Source organism: Melanostigma gelatinosum (assembly GCF_949748355.1).
Source record: "Melanostigma gelatinosum genome assembly, chromosome: 8".
Lineage (NCBI taxonomy): Eukaryota > Metazoa > Chordata > Actinopteri > Perciformes > Zoarcidae > Melanostigma > Melanostigma gelatinosum.
Genome location: NC_136641.1, coordinates 17536288 through 17553048, shown reverse-complemented (window position 1 = coordinate 17553048; position 16761 = coordinate 17536288). Strand labels below are relative to the sequence as shown.

The 16761-nt window shown below is 39.2% G+C and overlaps 1 pseudogene across 1 annotated transcript; it reads left to right on the top strand.

Annotated features, from left to right (window-relative positions):
* The first annotated feature begins 321 nt into the window (after positions 1-321).
* Positions 322-16203, top strand: LOC306780698 (cryptochrome-1-like; annotated as a pseudogene). Its single transcript has 14 exons — positions 322-380; positions 1548-1656; positions 1851-1979; positions 2147-2331; positions 2526-2618; positions 2693-2879; positions 3771-3887; positions 4204-4406; positions 5030-5131; positions 5263-5385; positions 6017-6097; positions 6382-6449; positions 14998-15137; positions 16014-16203. The product of its transcript is annotated as a cryptochrome-1-like (transcript).
* The last annotated feature ends 558 nt before the right edge of the window (positions 16204-16761 follow it).

Sequence of the window (16761 nt, the reverse complement as noted above, 5' to 3'; positions counted from 1 at the left end):
CGCACTTTCAAGTATTGCATTCGAAAAGCTGTATGAAAACGGGAAAATCCTCAATTTACCCTTTGCAAAGCCCGCCCCCTGCTGTCAGAGCTACCATACTGACATTTACTGCACTTCAGTAGCTTGCGTAGAATAGAGGTGCGCTAACACTAGTTGATGATGTGCCAACATACTCTGCCAATATTAGAAACGTACATCTCCTTCCAACCTCTCCGGGTACGAGTACCACTATAACACAACGTTCAACCATCTCGAAACAGCTCATAATCCACAGAACCAGCTAAAAAAACGGAAGAAAATGTGAAACGACTGCATGAGAGTATGGAGCAGAGCCGGATAATTGTCGCTGACGGATTCCACGTTATGATTGGCCAGTCTGGGTTCGAGGGGCGGGAGTAGTTGATGAGCTAAATGGATTATGGAAACACCTTTGCAGAGTAGGTGTTTATGTAGCCATCATTTAACGCTTCACCTGACCATTCCCTATGCAGGAATGACACTTAGGACCACCGAAGTTGACCGACGAGAATTTTCAAACAGTCGTAAAAACGTATTTGCTTTTTCTTAGGGTTTACTGCTTTTCATTAACACCCAACGGTTCAGTAATTGGTCTCTCTGTGCTCCTGCTGAGAGAGATATGTGTGCCCTCCACAACCAGAAATGAGGTTACCCAGATAAGGGATTGTGTTGTGGTGCAGCAGTCCATGCGGAGTGTGTGCGTTCTACCAGATGTAGGCCAGAGCAGTTGTATAAGGACTGATGTATTTACCAGGCAGCCAACACATCTGCACAAATAAGCAGGAAGCAGCCAGGAACACCAAGAGGAAGTTGCGAACGCACACAGGTCATCAGAGGCTCACCAAAGTGGAAGCATGTATTAATGCTCACACATGAGCACACACAGTCATTCACGTTTGGGCTCATGTGCACAGACACACACACGCATGCATACAAAAGGTTTCGATGAATGCAAGTGGGCACGCACGCACGCACACACACACACACACACACATGCACATAACTGACAATATGTCACCCAGAATGATTTGTTGAGCATCTGAACATGATATTTTTATGTTTTTTTGTCCACTCCGATAGAAGGAGGGCAGCCAAAAAATCTGATAAACAGATACACAGTTATCAACAGTTGGTCTAGACATGCAGCTACAAGCATAGAAATGCAAAAACCTACTCATTGTTTCAATAGTTTCCATGTAATTGGATGACTTTTATGTATTGTGACAGTGGTGGAAGATCAAAAATATGTAATTATCTTCATCACAAGTTATTTCTGAATGTATAACTATAATCAAACTTGCAATAACATAATCCTCTTTAACACCGTTACCATACAAAACAAGTTGATGTTCGTTTGTTGGGCCAAAAAATGTCAAACAACAACTGCAGAAGAAACATGTAGCAGCATGAAGAAAAGTGAAAGTGTAACACAAGTAGGACCAATAATGATGTACAATTTGAGGTGTTTGCCTCGTGACTCTAGAATATAATCAGTCGATCAGTAATGAATATGTGTCTTCCCTCTTCAGGTTTCTCCTCGAGTGTTTGGAGGATCTGGACGCCAACCTTCGGAAGCTCAACTCTCGCCTTTTTGTCATCAGGGGCCAACCAGCCAACGTGTTCCCGCGGCTCTTTAAGGTCCGCATCTACAGAAAATTTGCACCAGCTCTGATAATCTCACTTGAACAAAGTCCTTTTTATCAAACTCATTCCAGTTTCTGAAGAGTTAGAATTTGCAGCTTTTTGCTATTTTTATAGCGTCGTTGGGTTTTGGACTGTCAGTCTTCAAAAGGCTGGTTTATCTGACAGTCAGCTCTCTCTCTCTGTCTCAGGAGTGGAAGATCTCTCGCCTGACCTTTGAGTGTGACTCGGAGCCTTTTGGGAAGGAGAGAGAAGCTGGCCATGGAGGCAGGGGTGGAGGTCATCGTCAAGACATCACACACCCTCTACGACCTGGACAAGTAAGCAAAACACAGACACTGTTTTAAAAACATACACTATGTTGGATTATTTTAGTTAGTTCATTGTCGTGCAGCCAGATGAGTGCACATCTTGGCTGAAGTTATGAATAATAAATGAGATTTAAGATTAAGAAATTTGACCAGTCCCTGTGTCCTTTCTTCCCCAGGATCATAGAGCTGAATGGCGGACAGCCTCCTCTCACCTACAAGCGTTTCCAGACTCTGGTCAGTCGCCTGGATCCTCCTGAGATGCCTGTGGAGACAATGTCAGAAACTGTGATGGGTCGCTGCGTCACCCCCATCTCTGAGGACCACGGAGACAAGTACGGGGTCCCCTCCCTTGAGGAGCTGTGTGAGAAAACAAACGCGCACACACACCTGCACTTGATCAAGTATAGACCTGGTGTAGGCAGCAGGAGGAGAACTCCTCAAACCAACCCCTGCATTAGAAATATGACGAACCCTCAACAATGCAGTGTTGTCAGTTCATGGGAAAACGAATGCAACACTGTTGTGAACCAGGAAGGTGATTCAGATTGTTTTTAGGCTTCGACATGGAGGGCCTGCCTACAGCCGTGTGGCCGGGAGGAGAGACTGAGGCTCTGACCAGGATAGAGCGCCACCTGGAGAGAAAAGTCAGTACTGCACCTCCTGATTTTAGGCTTCTGCATGCTTGAAAGTGAATCAGAGAACATATTTATGATAGTTTTAAGTGACAATTGAAACACACTTTCAAATATCCTTTACCCAATATAATCATATGTATATTAACATGATGATCATGACTCAGCTGAGGCAGAGGGCTGGATCCATCACCTGGCCAGGCATGCCGTGGCTTGCTTTCTCACCAGGGGGAGCTGTGGATCAGTTGGGAGGAAGGTGAGAATGCAGGAATGTTCAGTACAGGGGAGGAACAACAGAGGATATGAGACTAGACCTAAACTGCAATAATGACTCATGTCACCCACTTTTGGCCCATTCAATTTCATTGAACATTCCTATTTCCAAACGAACACTAGCAGCTCTCCCTCTGTGTGTTGTGTACGCCAAGCTTGTTTACATCGCCGTGAGTGCTTTTAGTGCATGTTGGTGCATGTTAGCATACCACACTGGTTAGCTCACAGCCGCTGCTCTGCACTGCTCGTCCCCTACGACAGCGTCACTGCGGGAGCGTAGCACCCACCCTCCGCTTCCCCCCCAGGCACTTTTGCCGTTGTTGGCTGTGAGCCATCAGCTCGCTGTCGATGTGTTGAGGCGGGAATTGAAATGTTCCCAAATGTATTTGCGAAGTTTTTTTTTTTTTCTTTGAATATTGCCCTTCTACCCAGGCTCCTTATTTATTTATTTATTTATTTATTTATTTATTTATTTATTTATTTATTTATTTATTTATTTATTTATTTATTTATTTATTTATTTATTTATTTATTTATTTATTTATTTATTTATTTATTTATTTATTTATTTATTTATTTATTTATTTATTTATTTATTTATTTATTTATTTATTTATTTATCTATCTATTTTTTTTATTTTTATTTTTTTATTTTTTTTTTTTTTTTAATTTATTTATTTATTTATTTTTTTAATCTACAATAGCCCTAATATGCTTTCGCACATTTAGACCCGTCCGTTTCATTTTTAAATGCCAAATAAAGCAAAGACGAAAAATGGTGACCTCCCGTATATCAAAGTTTGTGTTTGAGTTCTCTATAACCTATGACACTTAAAGCAACCTCTGCATCAAGTGTAAAACAAACATCTGGTGTTTTGTGTGGCAGATCTTTGAGGAGTTGCAGGCAGCTGGATGTGGCTGTCCTGCAGTTCTTTTTTCCAGCAGTTTTTCCACTGCTACTGCCCCGTGGGCTTCGGCCGACACACTGACCCCAACGGGGACTTCATTGTGGGTACCTTTTTGAATTGTGTCACATAACACAATGATTCATTTGTAATGTTAGTAATAAAACACCTTAATTTCTATCTTATCATATATATGCATGGTTATTGATGAGATCGTGAAAAATACATTTGCACTTAATTCTAAATATTTCACAATTCAATTTGATACCTCTTTCTTTTTTTTAAAATAGAAAACTTTTTCTTAACCTTACGAAATGTTATTTTGATACTTATTGCATCCCTACATCACCCCTGATTTACTCTGTAACCTTCTCCATCAGGTTGACAAAAGCCTGCTAATCTAATGTCTCCCTGTGCTTCCAGACGATACTTACCCGTCCGCCGAGGTTTCCCTGCTAAATATATCTACGACCCATGGAACGCTCCGGAGTCCGTGCAGGCAGCCGCCAAGTGCATAATAGGCCTCCATTACCCAAAGCCCATGGTGCACCACGCAGAGGCGAGCCGACTTAACATCGAGAGAATGAAGCAGATCTACCAGCAACTCAGCCGATACAGGGGACTGGGTAAGAGATCAATGAATTAACAAAACGGCAGAGCCGTGCCAGTTGTCCCTTGGAGCTTCAAAGCTTATTACTAGTGTTACGGTATACCGATAATAGGAAGTTATTCCAATACCCGCTGCTAAAACCAGAATAGGTAGACTTTTCCTGAGGTTTTTGCCTTGGTATCGTTTTAGCATTGGTATCGAGATATTAAAATGTTGAGGTTGTGACAGCACTACTCATTACACACTGACAACTAAATTGTTGGATAAAAGAAGAATGAAAAAAATCTTCAGTGTGACAAATGCCTAAGCAGACTAAGACTAAGCTCGTCAAACTCAGCTCTACTTGACCTAACTTAACTTCCATCACTTCCACCTATGCTTTGAAACTTAATGCTTTATGTTGGCATGCCAACGTGTTAACACACACTGTTGGCTGTTCACATATAAACAGTGGAAAAAAACGGTTTTCCAATGGTTTTCCATCTTGTCATCTGTCTTTGTTAAATGGCCAAAAACAGACTTATTTTGACACTTATATTTGTTTATTTATCATATTCTATTGTAAATGTTCATATTTGTATTCATAGTTATGTTTTATACTATTGCATAAAATAAAATAAATGTGTTTGTGTCTTTCAGGCCTGCTGGCGTCAGTGCCGTCCACCAATGGGAATGGAAACGGAGGAATGATGGCCTACTCTCTTGGAGAGCAACAGCCAGGGAACAACAACAACTCTCATTGTAAGTAAAAAAAAATAAAGATGTGTCACACATGTTCTTGCCATTATGGTTGGTGCCTTCATAGAAACAGTGTGGTAAATCCACTTATGGCAATCGGTCACATGTTTCCATCGGTGTTCTTCTTTTTCCAGTGCCTGGAGTGTCTGGGAACTCTATTGCAATGGGTAAATGGAACGGGAACATTCTACTCATTTTCCACAATGAAGAACCCATGGAGCCTAGCAGCAGACTACAACCGCACTCGCAACGGCACGGTAGGGCATCCCCTGACACGAGTGTTTTCTGTCTGCATTTCTAGCTTTTTACATTCAGTCTGGCTTTTATGCATATCACCACAATTGTATGCATATCACCGCAATTTTAACAATACATTTTAGAATGTATAAGGGACAGATTGAGATCGGGATTTATCTTCCCCACTTTAGATTAAAATTACTTTGGCCTTTACAGTGGCTCAGCTCTAAAAGCACATTTTAAAAATGGGATGAAATGTTCCAAACCTAAAGTTGCTATATTTTACAATGTACTTGTGTAAACCGAGAACTTCCCCGACTTTCTCGGATGCCTATAGCAGTCTGTGAACTGATTTCTACGGAAAAGGTCGCGGGCCTGTAACAGTACAGAGTAAAGGTGTATAACTAATGATTGCTTTCTACTGGCCAAGAGCGATGCAAGGGTTAATGTCAATTATTTTCATTTACTGCCATGGCCAACATTGAAAGCATTGAAAATAGCCTTTTGGCTAACACTGGCACATTTATGACATCTGCTTTAAAATAAACCATATACATGCTATGGTGAAATTGTGATTGTATCCGTATATGATACTCAACTTTTGCGCCATCTCAAAACCACCAAGTTCAAAGTTTGCTGTGTCTGTTGCAGGATACCACTCAGTGCCAGAAGCCACCCAGACCATCACCAGCAGCCAAGTCTACCACGAGTTTGCTGTGCCTCAACACCCAGGTAGGGAACCGAAAGTATCTGGTGCCACTATCGCTCTTGTGCTACTCTATGCGCAAGACCTGTATTTGATAGAAGTGATACGTAGCCCACCTCATCTACTGTGTGCGAATGCTACCACACAAGGGTGACTCTATTCCTCCCCATCGCCAACATCAGGTTCTTCTCAGTGGAGGGAGATCGCAGAAGATTCCCCTAACGAGACCTCACATTTTACTCACGCATCCACCTAGTAGAGTGTTTCCTTTAACGCTAACGTTTTTCTTCTTGTCTGTTCGGACGTTCAGGACTCCTCCTGCACAACAGAGATAGTATCACAGGAAAGCGGGAGCGCGAGTCAGAACTTTTCCTGTGGGTGTGTTTTTACAAAGAAAACAATTCAGGTGTCGGTGCTTTAATGCCGCTGGTGTGCGTTGCCCTATATACTTTTACAATGAATTGTAAATGTGATTGTTGAGGTAAGCAAGGTTTAAATCTCACCACAGTACAGTAAATATATCTCCAAAATAGCAGTGAAAGTTAGAATGACAACAGATATAGTGACTAAGCAACTACACAATAAATGGACTGTCATCTATGTAAATTTCAGCCTGTCATGAAGTTGCCATGCCCAAAATAAATAATACAAAACAGGTGTTTGGATTCACACTGTGCAGAACAATTGTTTGAGTGTGTGGGCGACCGAAACTGTAAATAGAATCGTCGGGTCACACCCGTTCAGCTGTTTGGAGAAAAGAAAATTCCTTCCTGCTAAAAACAAATGTAAATGAGGTGTGCTAGGTTCACCTTGTCTGCTCTTTCATACACCAATGTAAAACCAGGCTAATTTAGTCCGGGTTTATGGAAATGATTTTACTACTGCTTTGTATTATGTTGATCCTTAACGTGTTGCACCTCCACACATGCTGACTGGTCAGTCTCACTCCAGGAATATGTTGTTGTCACAACACAATGTATCTCTTTACATTGAGAAAAAAAATTGTTTATACTGATATTTAATGTCTCTGTTTCTCGTGTTGTAGAGATGAAATGTTTGTAAATATGCCAAATAGACTTTTATCAAGATTGTTTTTCCAAATAAAATGTGGCCATCTGAAAATGAAGAATGCTGTTGTAATAATCTTTAAACCACGGATAACAAAACATTTTTTTGAATGTCGGCCGTATACAGAAAAATCAAACAATCAATTATCAATATGTTTGAACTGTAATGCAGTGCATGGCCTTAGTGCCCACTTAAAACATAATGATGTCATTTGTAAATCTGTGACGTTAAAACAGGCAGAAATTGGTTTCTGTTTCTGGCCTAAGGGCGCCCTTAAAACGTTACGATGTAAATATTAAGACGCAACAAATGGAAGACACAGAAATATATTGGTTTCTGTGCCAAATAATTTCACTAACTTCAGTTGACATTTCGTGTTTTAACTAGGATGTGCAACGTAGGCAAGGCAAGGCAAGGCAAGTTTATTTGTATAGCACATTTCAACAACAAGGTAATTCAAAGTGCTTCACATAAAACCATTAAAAGCATCAAAACATAAGGCAAAAGAAAAGGAGATTTAAAAACAATTAAAGAAACAGTGTAAGAAATAAAATTCAGTCGTAAAAAGTAAAGGAGATTTAAAACATACATTGAAACAATAATTGATGTCTCCCTGAGACATTACGCTGCACGCAATCAACCATACACTGCCGCAATTCTGCAATTACTCGCACACAAACCACGTCTGGAAAAGATCTCTGCCGATCTGCGTACATACAGTGACATTTATTAGAAATATGCTCAAGCCATATTCTCCATCAAAAATACAAATTTAAAATCTGGCAGCTGACCGAAGTTTGGCCACCCCTGCTTTAAACCGTATTAAACTTTGACTTCAGCCTCTCTCACTATAGTTTGCATTTAAGTGTAAAATGTTCCAACTGGCCACCAGCAACGAGCGATTGCCAATATATTTGCACAGGTGTGTTTGTGTTCCACCTGGCAACACCCGGCGATGTACTCAGCCAATCGCCGATAGTTTATGTTTGTCCAATCGCACAACCCTAGTGAGTGAGCATGATATTCTTCTTATACCACCAATGCAACTTTTCACAGTTGACTTAATGGCAACATCTACCGCTACCTGGTTTGCACATGTGATCACTTGATTTGTATCGGCAGCTAAAAGCAGATATTTGTTTAGTTTTCCAGACCGTATTTAAGATGTACAGGATATCAAGGGTAACAAACCGCTTTCTGTTGTTGGCCTTGCAAAACATGTTTACAGTGTGTTGCTTTAGATTAGTTAGGGAACGTGTCACTCTAGCTGTAAAATTGCCTTCAGAGTGTGGCATTATGGATAACGGAGTTCTTGTGTAGCTTCCTTTGTAGTTCTTTGTGGGAAATGCCATGGCAAGTCTGAGCCCATCAGAGGCGGACATTAGAGAAGTGAAACTTTTTGAAGTAACCGTCAATTGTCACTGTTCCTGTTTAGAGTTTGTCATTTTTCTTTTTTGGGGATTTTTTCATCCTTCGTGTCAAGTGTTGCTTTGTCATCTTGGCAAATGTTTCCCACATTCTTAATCATGCACAGATGATCAAAAATCATTGTGAAACCATAGAGAGTGCGTTGTGCTCACAGCTGTTGACCTACAGTATCTTTGAATTGACTTTGCCCTTGAAAAGTCAGTCACATCTTCACCTTTCTGTTTCCCTCTCTACAAATAGTCATATCTAAAGGATCTGCCTGTAGTGGAAAAACAAATAACTTTGGGCTGTCTCTGACGCTTTCTGTGAGAAAAATGTTGAACTTTGTTTGCTGAACACATTCAACAACCAAAAACCATGTGGTTAATTTGCGAGAGGATGTGGAGGTTAACTTCTGTCAAATACCACGAGGACAGAGAACACAGACAGATGGGTGCAAATTCCTCTCACATTTTTCTAAGATATCTTATAAAAACCAAAAACTTGCAAGACAAAAAAGAGAGAAAATATAACAAAGTTGTGTGGACACAGTAAAAGACATCTGATCCAAATGAGCCTAATTCTGTCAACTGGCCAGAAACCCACATTTCTCAGAAATGAGAACACCCTCCTGTTGAAGGATTTACACTACTGCACGGGGAGTTATACGTTATACATGTGTGGCTACCTGCAACATTTTAAGACCTGGATATATTTGAAACTGAAAATATAATACAACTAATAAATAACCATTGCAAAATGAGCACAATTTGATATATCACTTTGTAGTAAATAGAGTTGTTATAATACTGTAATGCAGCAACACAAAACAGATATTTGAGAGGGAATAATGACCTCTTGACCCGAGCTCTGAGCAGCTTAACATACATAATCAAAACTACTAATGCCAAGACATGTTTTTAATCAAAGCAAACTCCAACACATCTTAGTTTTTACACTGGCACAGATCTCTCAAATGCTGCTACGCGTGCACACGTAAAACATACTGCACACACACGCACAGTCTTTTAGATAGTCAGACAGCAGCGAACTAAGTGACGTCTGCTTCAAGCCTCAGCAAGCAGTTTAACTGCCCAATAAAAAGTTTTTGGTTTTGTTTTTTTCCTTTCAGCAAAAATGACAAAAAATCCCAACAAATTCTTTTTCGAAATAAATTTCTCCTTATTGGCATCCTCCAGAAAAATCACAGAAGCACACGCAAAAGGTTATAACTCAAAGCGATGACATTGAATTGAATGTGCCAGTGATGACTAAACCACCAGCACACTTGTCAAAAAAAGACGGCAGTCGGTTAAGAGTTTATATCCCTGTCCGGCTTGCTGCCACTCTCCTGAGAAAGTTCAGCGGGGCTGTGATGAGTCGCGTCCACGTACAGTACTCAACATTTGTTCATCTGCCCTCTTTAGGAGTAACTAACAGGGTGGAGATTAAGTGGAAGGAGGGGGAGATAAGAGCATGGTAGTGTCTCTGTATCATAGTTCTGTATTTCAAGAGAATTTGAACATTGTTAGCTTTTTGTAGCTTTTATCACGATGATAAAACGAGTTTAACCGAGGTTTTTATTTATTTTTTTGTTTGTTTTGTTTTCCCTTCTGAGATGCCATCCATCGTCTTTGTAATGTTATGCTCTTTTTCTGTCTCTCCTTGTGTTGAAAAAGCTTTTCTTGTGCTTCTTGTGTAAAAATTCTTACAACTTAACACATTTTCACCTTTTTGTCTTCTTCATTAGCATTGACTCATCTATTGACCATCACACAACACCCAGACGGATACTGGATGTCTTTCTGGTATAGTGTGAGCTGATTGTTCATCTTTAAACATACCGTCTAGTTTAAAGCACCTTTCCCACTGGACAGAAACCCACTAACATCTGGTTTTGTTGGAAAGGTTAGAATCTGCATTCAGTCCCAGGACAAATGACTTGGATGACTGATCATTGTAAAACACACTTCTATCTAAAATTAAACTTGTTAGTCTTTAAATTGTTCCAAAAATCACTGACTCTGGATTGAGATTTAGAAAGAGAGACTGAATAAGTCAATGGCAATAGGAAATCACATATTTTAAGCAGGTTTTGTTGTGTCTAAAACACTGCATGTAGCTGCTAAGTCTGGTGGGAAAGGGATATCTGTTTAGTCTTGAGTCATCGGAGCATTGCTTTCCTTCCAAATTACCTTTTTTTTCTCTTGTCAATGTCCATGTTAATTTGATGACATTTTTAAATGAGGTCAGAAGCAGAAAATGATTATAGAATTGGATATATTTAGAAAATAAAAGCCTTTTCATCTGCTGGGCATGTTGGGACACAGACAACCGTGAGTAGATTTGGAGTTAAAGGCGGTTTCGGTTACATGCTGATACTTGGAGTGGATATTTTAAGACGGCAATGCGATATATTTACATCCACCAGAATTAATCGAAACCTCTCCCCCAGATTATTCATAAGGTTTGCAAACTGTCAGTTTCTGCTTTCTCATGCGCAATCAAACATTCTTTCTTTAAAAAGTTGTCCTTTGCAGGAATAGGAAAAATTAAAACCTATTTCTTATTTTTGTTGAATTTCCATGACACATAAAGGAGCATACAAAAATTTAATTATAGATCTGTCATTATTTTTATTATATAGGAAGTTGCCTATTAGGTGCAGTGTGTCTTATATTTCCTTTGTTGTTGGTCACATTTCATTTCAAACAGATGTCTTTTCCGCAACACAACGTCATCTCCGTCACAACACATTTGTATTTTAAGTAAAATTCATAAAGATAACTTATAAAACACTTATAATATTTTATACTTTTTGAAATTGTGCAGATATGGTTGCAATCAATGTATAACATTGGAAAACTTGAAAAGTGAATCCACGTGAACTTGTATGAACATGTATGTGCACTTGCAAGCTAAAGCATGCTCCTATGTCACGATCAGTGACATAGGTGACATTTTTTTTTTTCTAGAAATTATTTTCTAGAAATTCTTTGGAAATATCCTGTATGTATGCTCTGGGCTAAATGCCAAGACTGTTGTTGCCAGGTGGGTGCGGAGAAAAGCAGAAGAAAGGATTGACAGTGACTCACTGAGAAATGTCATCATACTTTCAGTGTGAGGCCAAGTTATAAATACAATACAATACAATGGGGTTGACAATGTATCCTCGACATTGTGACATGACTTCATGTCACACATGACATGGGGATCGAACCGTTGACCTTCCGGTTCCCAGACAACCTCTTAACAATTCTGCGACTCAAGATTTACATCCAATGCAAACGATCAGTGCAACACAGGAGGTACGCCCTATGTTGGGTGGAGTAGTTTACACAAAACATTGTATACACCCATATAGACTATGGTCCCATAAAATGATTTATATCTAATGGCGTTAAGGAGAGCGGCGTGCCCAAAAATGAAAGTGCATCAGTGGAAACTGACTTCAACATAATCTGAGTAAAAGACAGCGAAAAGGGTTATAAAACGTGCGAAAGAAGTACAAAAAACAAATGGTCGTCATCAGTTGTTATCACCACCATTGCAACGTATTGGCTCGTGATATCTTTCATAAAGTTACACCTCATTTTCGCGTGTTTCCTACAAAAGCCAACAACACAACGTTTTTTTGAACTGTTTTTGTGATTTCTGTGTGAGAGGTGTCAATTTCCGTTTGTTAAATGCATACAGTCTTTTTTTTAAATAAACTTCTGTCTTCACAAGAAGACGGTCTTTGCGGTCTTCATACTTATTTGTTCATTATTAAGTTGATAACAATCAAAATAATTCCATGGGATATCTAGGAATTTTATTTAATTTTACCACTTTAATGATTCAGGTCAAACTGCACCTACCTATGCGTTGTGAAACAGTCACAGTCTCCTGAAACACACTGCAGTGCATAAATAAGTAGTCCGGTTTTCCACCAGGCTCAAAATCTGACCTCCAGGTGGTCATGTGCACAGCGTTTGATTAGATGTGGCCCAATAAGAATTCAGACAACAAAAAACACTGGTGTCTAAAAAACATATTGACAGTAAAGAAGCAGAGGAGAAAACGGCAAAATCAGCTGGGGCAGTGCGGGCGGGGCATCAAGGCCAGACAGTGGAGCAATTGTAAACCGGTGAAATTCCAGCCCTGCTTGTTCTGTAACTTCAGTCATCAATGTAAGTTAAGTATGTCCAGTAAATAAACTCAAGAAAGTAAGTTAAGTTCCACACAAAACGTTCCCCCCTAGACTTACATAAGGAAAGAGACTTCTGTAAATCAGTAGAAAGTTTTGAAACCACGAGGTCCCAAAAGTTGTAAAATGCACCAATAGCCAAATCCAGAGTTATTTCCTTCCTCCGTTCATGTGAATGAGCCCAAGAACTAAGGCTGGGAGGCGGGGTTAAACATTGCTCCATGGGTCCCAAGGAAGTGGAAGATTGCCAGAATTAAACTTTTTTTGTTTCACTGAGCAAATGGAGGAATGAATGGAGCGCCCCCCCCCCCCCACGCTGCAGCCGGTTCTCTTTATACACCTATGACTCAAATCTATTCTCCCGAAAAATAGACTGTTGATTGGAAAAATATATGTAGAAAATGAATGTGATATCTTGAGCGTGTGAATTTATGGAGTCATTTGTGGATCTAGACTAAAACACAACTGCTATATAGCTTTCTGCTCACACTGACTGGACTAACTTCCCTTCCTCACTTCTTTTCGCACATTTTGGTTTTACAGTACATTTACTGAAGGGTTCAGTTTCAGCGCACTCTTAGCAAAGAAAGTGCAGCATCTAGTGTTAAGAGCCAGATATTGTCTCTCAGGAGACTCAACCAGAATTAAAAGAGGGAATATTGGATTTTGATTCCTCAGATGACCAAAAATACAACTTTGATTGAATGCTGTTCCTTGAAGTTAATGTGTTTGTAAAAATGCCAAAACTGAGAGTGAGCAGCTTTGACCATAGCCCATTTGTTTGCTCAAATTGGGACACACATGCAAAAATCTGTTTTGTTATTAGTTATGAGTTTATTAGTTATTATTATAAATTCGGCACTTGCTTACAGTTCAGCCTCTCCCACTGCATGCATTACTATTCATTTATTGTATACCTATTTAGTAGTTTTGTCCCTGCTGAACCGCCGCAGTTCAACGGAAGCAAGGGAGCAAGCAGGGATTGCACGCTAGACACGTGGGCTGGATACTTGTTACCACGCGCCTGTTGATGGTGTCATGGGGATAGCCTCCTGCGTGGGCGTTTGTGGTGGCTTTCCTGTAATAGTTGTGTAATCCCCTGGCATCAGTGGAGGAATCCCTTTCACTTGTCCTTGCGGTTGTTGTGGTTTGTTTCATGGTATCAGGAGAAAACCAGGATGACGCAACGATGTTCAAATCCACACTGATAACATTTTTATTTATTTTTTTGTCTGGTTTTCTGTGTTTTACAAAGACTACTCATACTACTTTGTCAGCCAATGCGTCATTCAAATATGAATGTGTCTAGAAATAGACTTACATCATATAAAATATAAAATATCGACTTGAACAGGATAATGGATTAAGCCATATACCTCTGTGTTTTAGGTCCTGTCTTGACGTTATCGACGTTTGTAAGATGTCAAAAATGAACACTTGTCAATAGTTAGCAAAAATATACTGAAGTCAAATCAAAAAAGGAAAATCCACAGCTCTCTGTATTGTTTTCTGGAAGCTAGTTGTGTATTTTCTTTTAATACCTGAGGAATTAAACCATAAATGAAATCAAGAATCACAGGTGAATATGAAGTTGAGATGACAACATACTGTTGATGGTGTCATGGGGATAGCCTCCGGTGATTTCCCATTTATGCAAATGCTCTTTCGTCACCACTGGCATAAATAGCGCTGAGAGAGAGAGTACAGGTATGTGGAAGAGGACACTTGAGTTTAGACAACAGGAGAGGGATCACCTTTTTTCACTTTGCTTTCAATGAATTTGCTTCGGTTCATCAGCCTCACCATGAACTTCACTGCTCTTTTGGTGAGTACTATCAATGATCTGTGAACAGAAACAGTTTAGACCTCGTCACAGATCAATAGATTGATACATCTGACCTAATGCTTTTTACATGCAGTGCAGAAATATTAGACTATATGCCTTCTACTACCAAAGAAAGGTGCTGATAGTTAGAAGGATTTTGCCCCACATAAAAATAATACTGTGCAAGAACCTTCCAAGAATAATTTTGACTGCAAAATTCATGAAAGCTTTGAACGCTATTTCATTTATAGAAGCAGGTGGTGTGAGAAGATATTTTTACAACAATATGACGAATATGATTATTGTTTATTTGTGTTTTTTTTTTGCATTTTAGCTTTTATTTGGTACTAGATAGTGAGGAGAGATAGGAAACGCAAATGATGTTGATAATGTGAATCGAACATACATCTATACATTTATATTACTTGTGTTTCCAGTTATCACTGGGACTGATGGGGACGGTGTACAGCAGCCCTGTATGTGACCCTGGCTGTAAACCTGCTACCAGGAATTGCTATCTGGACTTTAAACACGTGTCGGAGCTCGAGCACTCTTCAGTTGCACCCTGGAATATCAGGTGAGTTTCCTTTCTGTTGGCCAGAGGAGAGAATCTTTTCTCAACTAACAGTACATTGAGGGATGTATAAATAATTAATAATAGCTATTTTAAAAGATATTTGGAGTCAAAGTAATTGAGTCACTTTGCAGAGTTGAACTTTGTCTTAAGCTTCTAACAAGGGTTATGCTAAGACAACTGGTTCAAAGTGTCGTCCGAACACATCAGAAATCAAAAAAAGAAGGTGGGAAAGGCACACATCTTCTCATGCATTCCTAAAAGGCATTGTGTCAAGAATGGAAGAAGAGAGCTGGAGTAGAAGTTCAAACCCTGCTTACCTCCAACATATCAAATCAATTGATCATGAAAAAGAATAACTTGGATTTGAATATTTTTTTTTAGCTGTTACAAGAACTTGAATGAAGTGCTAGAACAATTAAATGTATCAATACCTTTCCTGTATTAAGCAGCCTTAGTAGCCTCTCATTTTCTGTGCCTGACAGAACCTGCCAAAAGAAGAAATAAGAAAGTGACTTGATGAATAATATTTGGTAAAGGCGGTTGTGCGTCAACAATGGGATTGTGTATCAAAAGCATATTTCAATATCCAAATGTAGCTATCAATTAATTTATAAAATGTGACATAAATTGATATTTCAGTTTTAATTTGCTTTTTTATTTATTTAACTTTGTACTAATTCCCCTATTTATCCACTCTTCCATACAATTTTTCTTTATGTATTTATTTGTATGAACTTTATTTATACAGTAATTTATTTATTCATTGACACGATTTTTGATGGTTCTGTTCTCCATAATTTGTCACTTCCGCCTTTTTTTCCAATCTGCTTCCATGTATGCCTCAATTTTCATGGACACTTTCCCCCTTTTTTTCAGTCATAATACTGAAGCAGACAGACTGCCAGCACGCATTGACTATGCTGATTGCAAGGATTGCACTGTGGAGCACATGGTCGCCAAACCTATCTTCCTCCAGATTTCCGTCTACCGCAAGCGAGGCAATAACGAGTGGTGCAAGTGTCCCTTCGATTTGGCTGTCGGGTGTACATGTGTCAAGAAACAATGATAATGACCGCCGGACATCAGGACAAGTCCTAGTCCTGGATGTAGTTGTACTTGTTGCATTTGTAGTACTTAGTTATATTATTTGAACAAGTTTCACTGTGGAATTTATTTTCAACAACCTAGATGTTAGGTTTTTTCTGTGTTTGATTGCATCAGTCTCACACCGCTTTGGTCCATTCAGGTCAAGCTCTCAAAAATACATTTGTATTTATTAATATTTGAAGACAGATTTTTTAATTAGCTGTGCTAAGGTATACTTGTTTTAGATGTTCATAGCTTACAATTAAATATGGAAAAATATATAATAATATATAAAAGTCCATCTTTTCTGATCGGATGAATCAAATTGTATTGTTGAAACCGTCATTGCTGAAATTGTATCAGATGAAACATCATATGTTGATCTGTTTTTGGCAGTGTCGTAGATGTTATCAGGGGAATCCAATTTTGTGGAGAAATAACCCCACATGTTTTGTAAGATGTGGTACGTGTGCAGCATACGTTTATCACACTTTTATTACGTATCATGTAATGTTCAATAACAAAAACTTGGTACTTT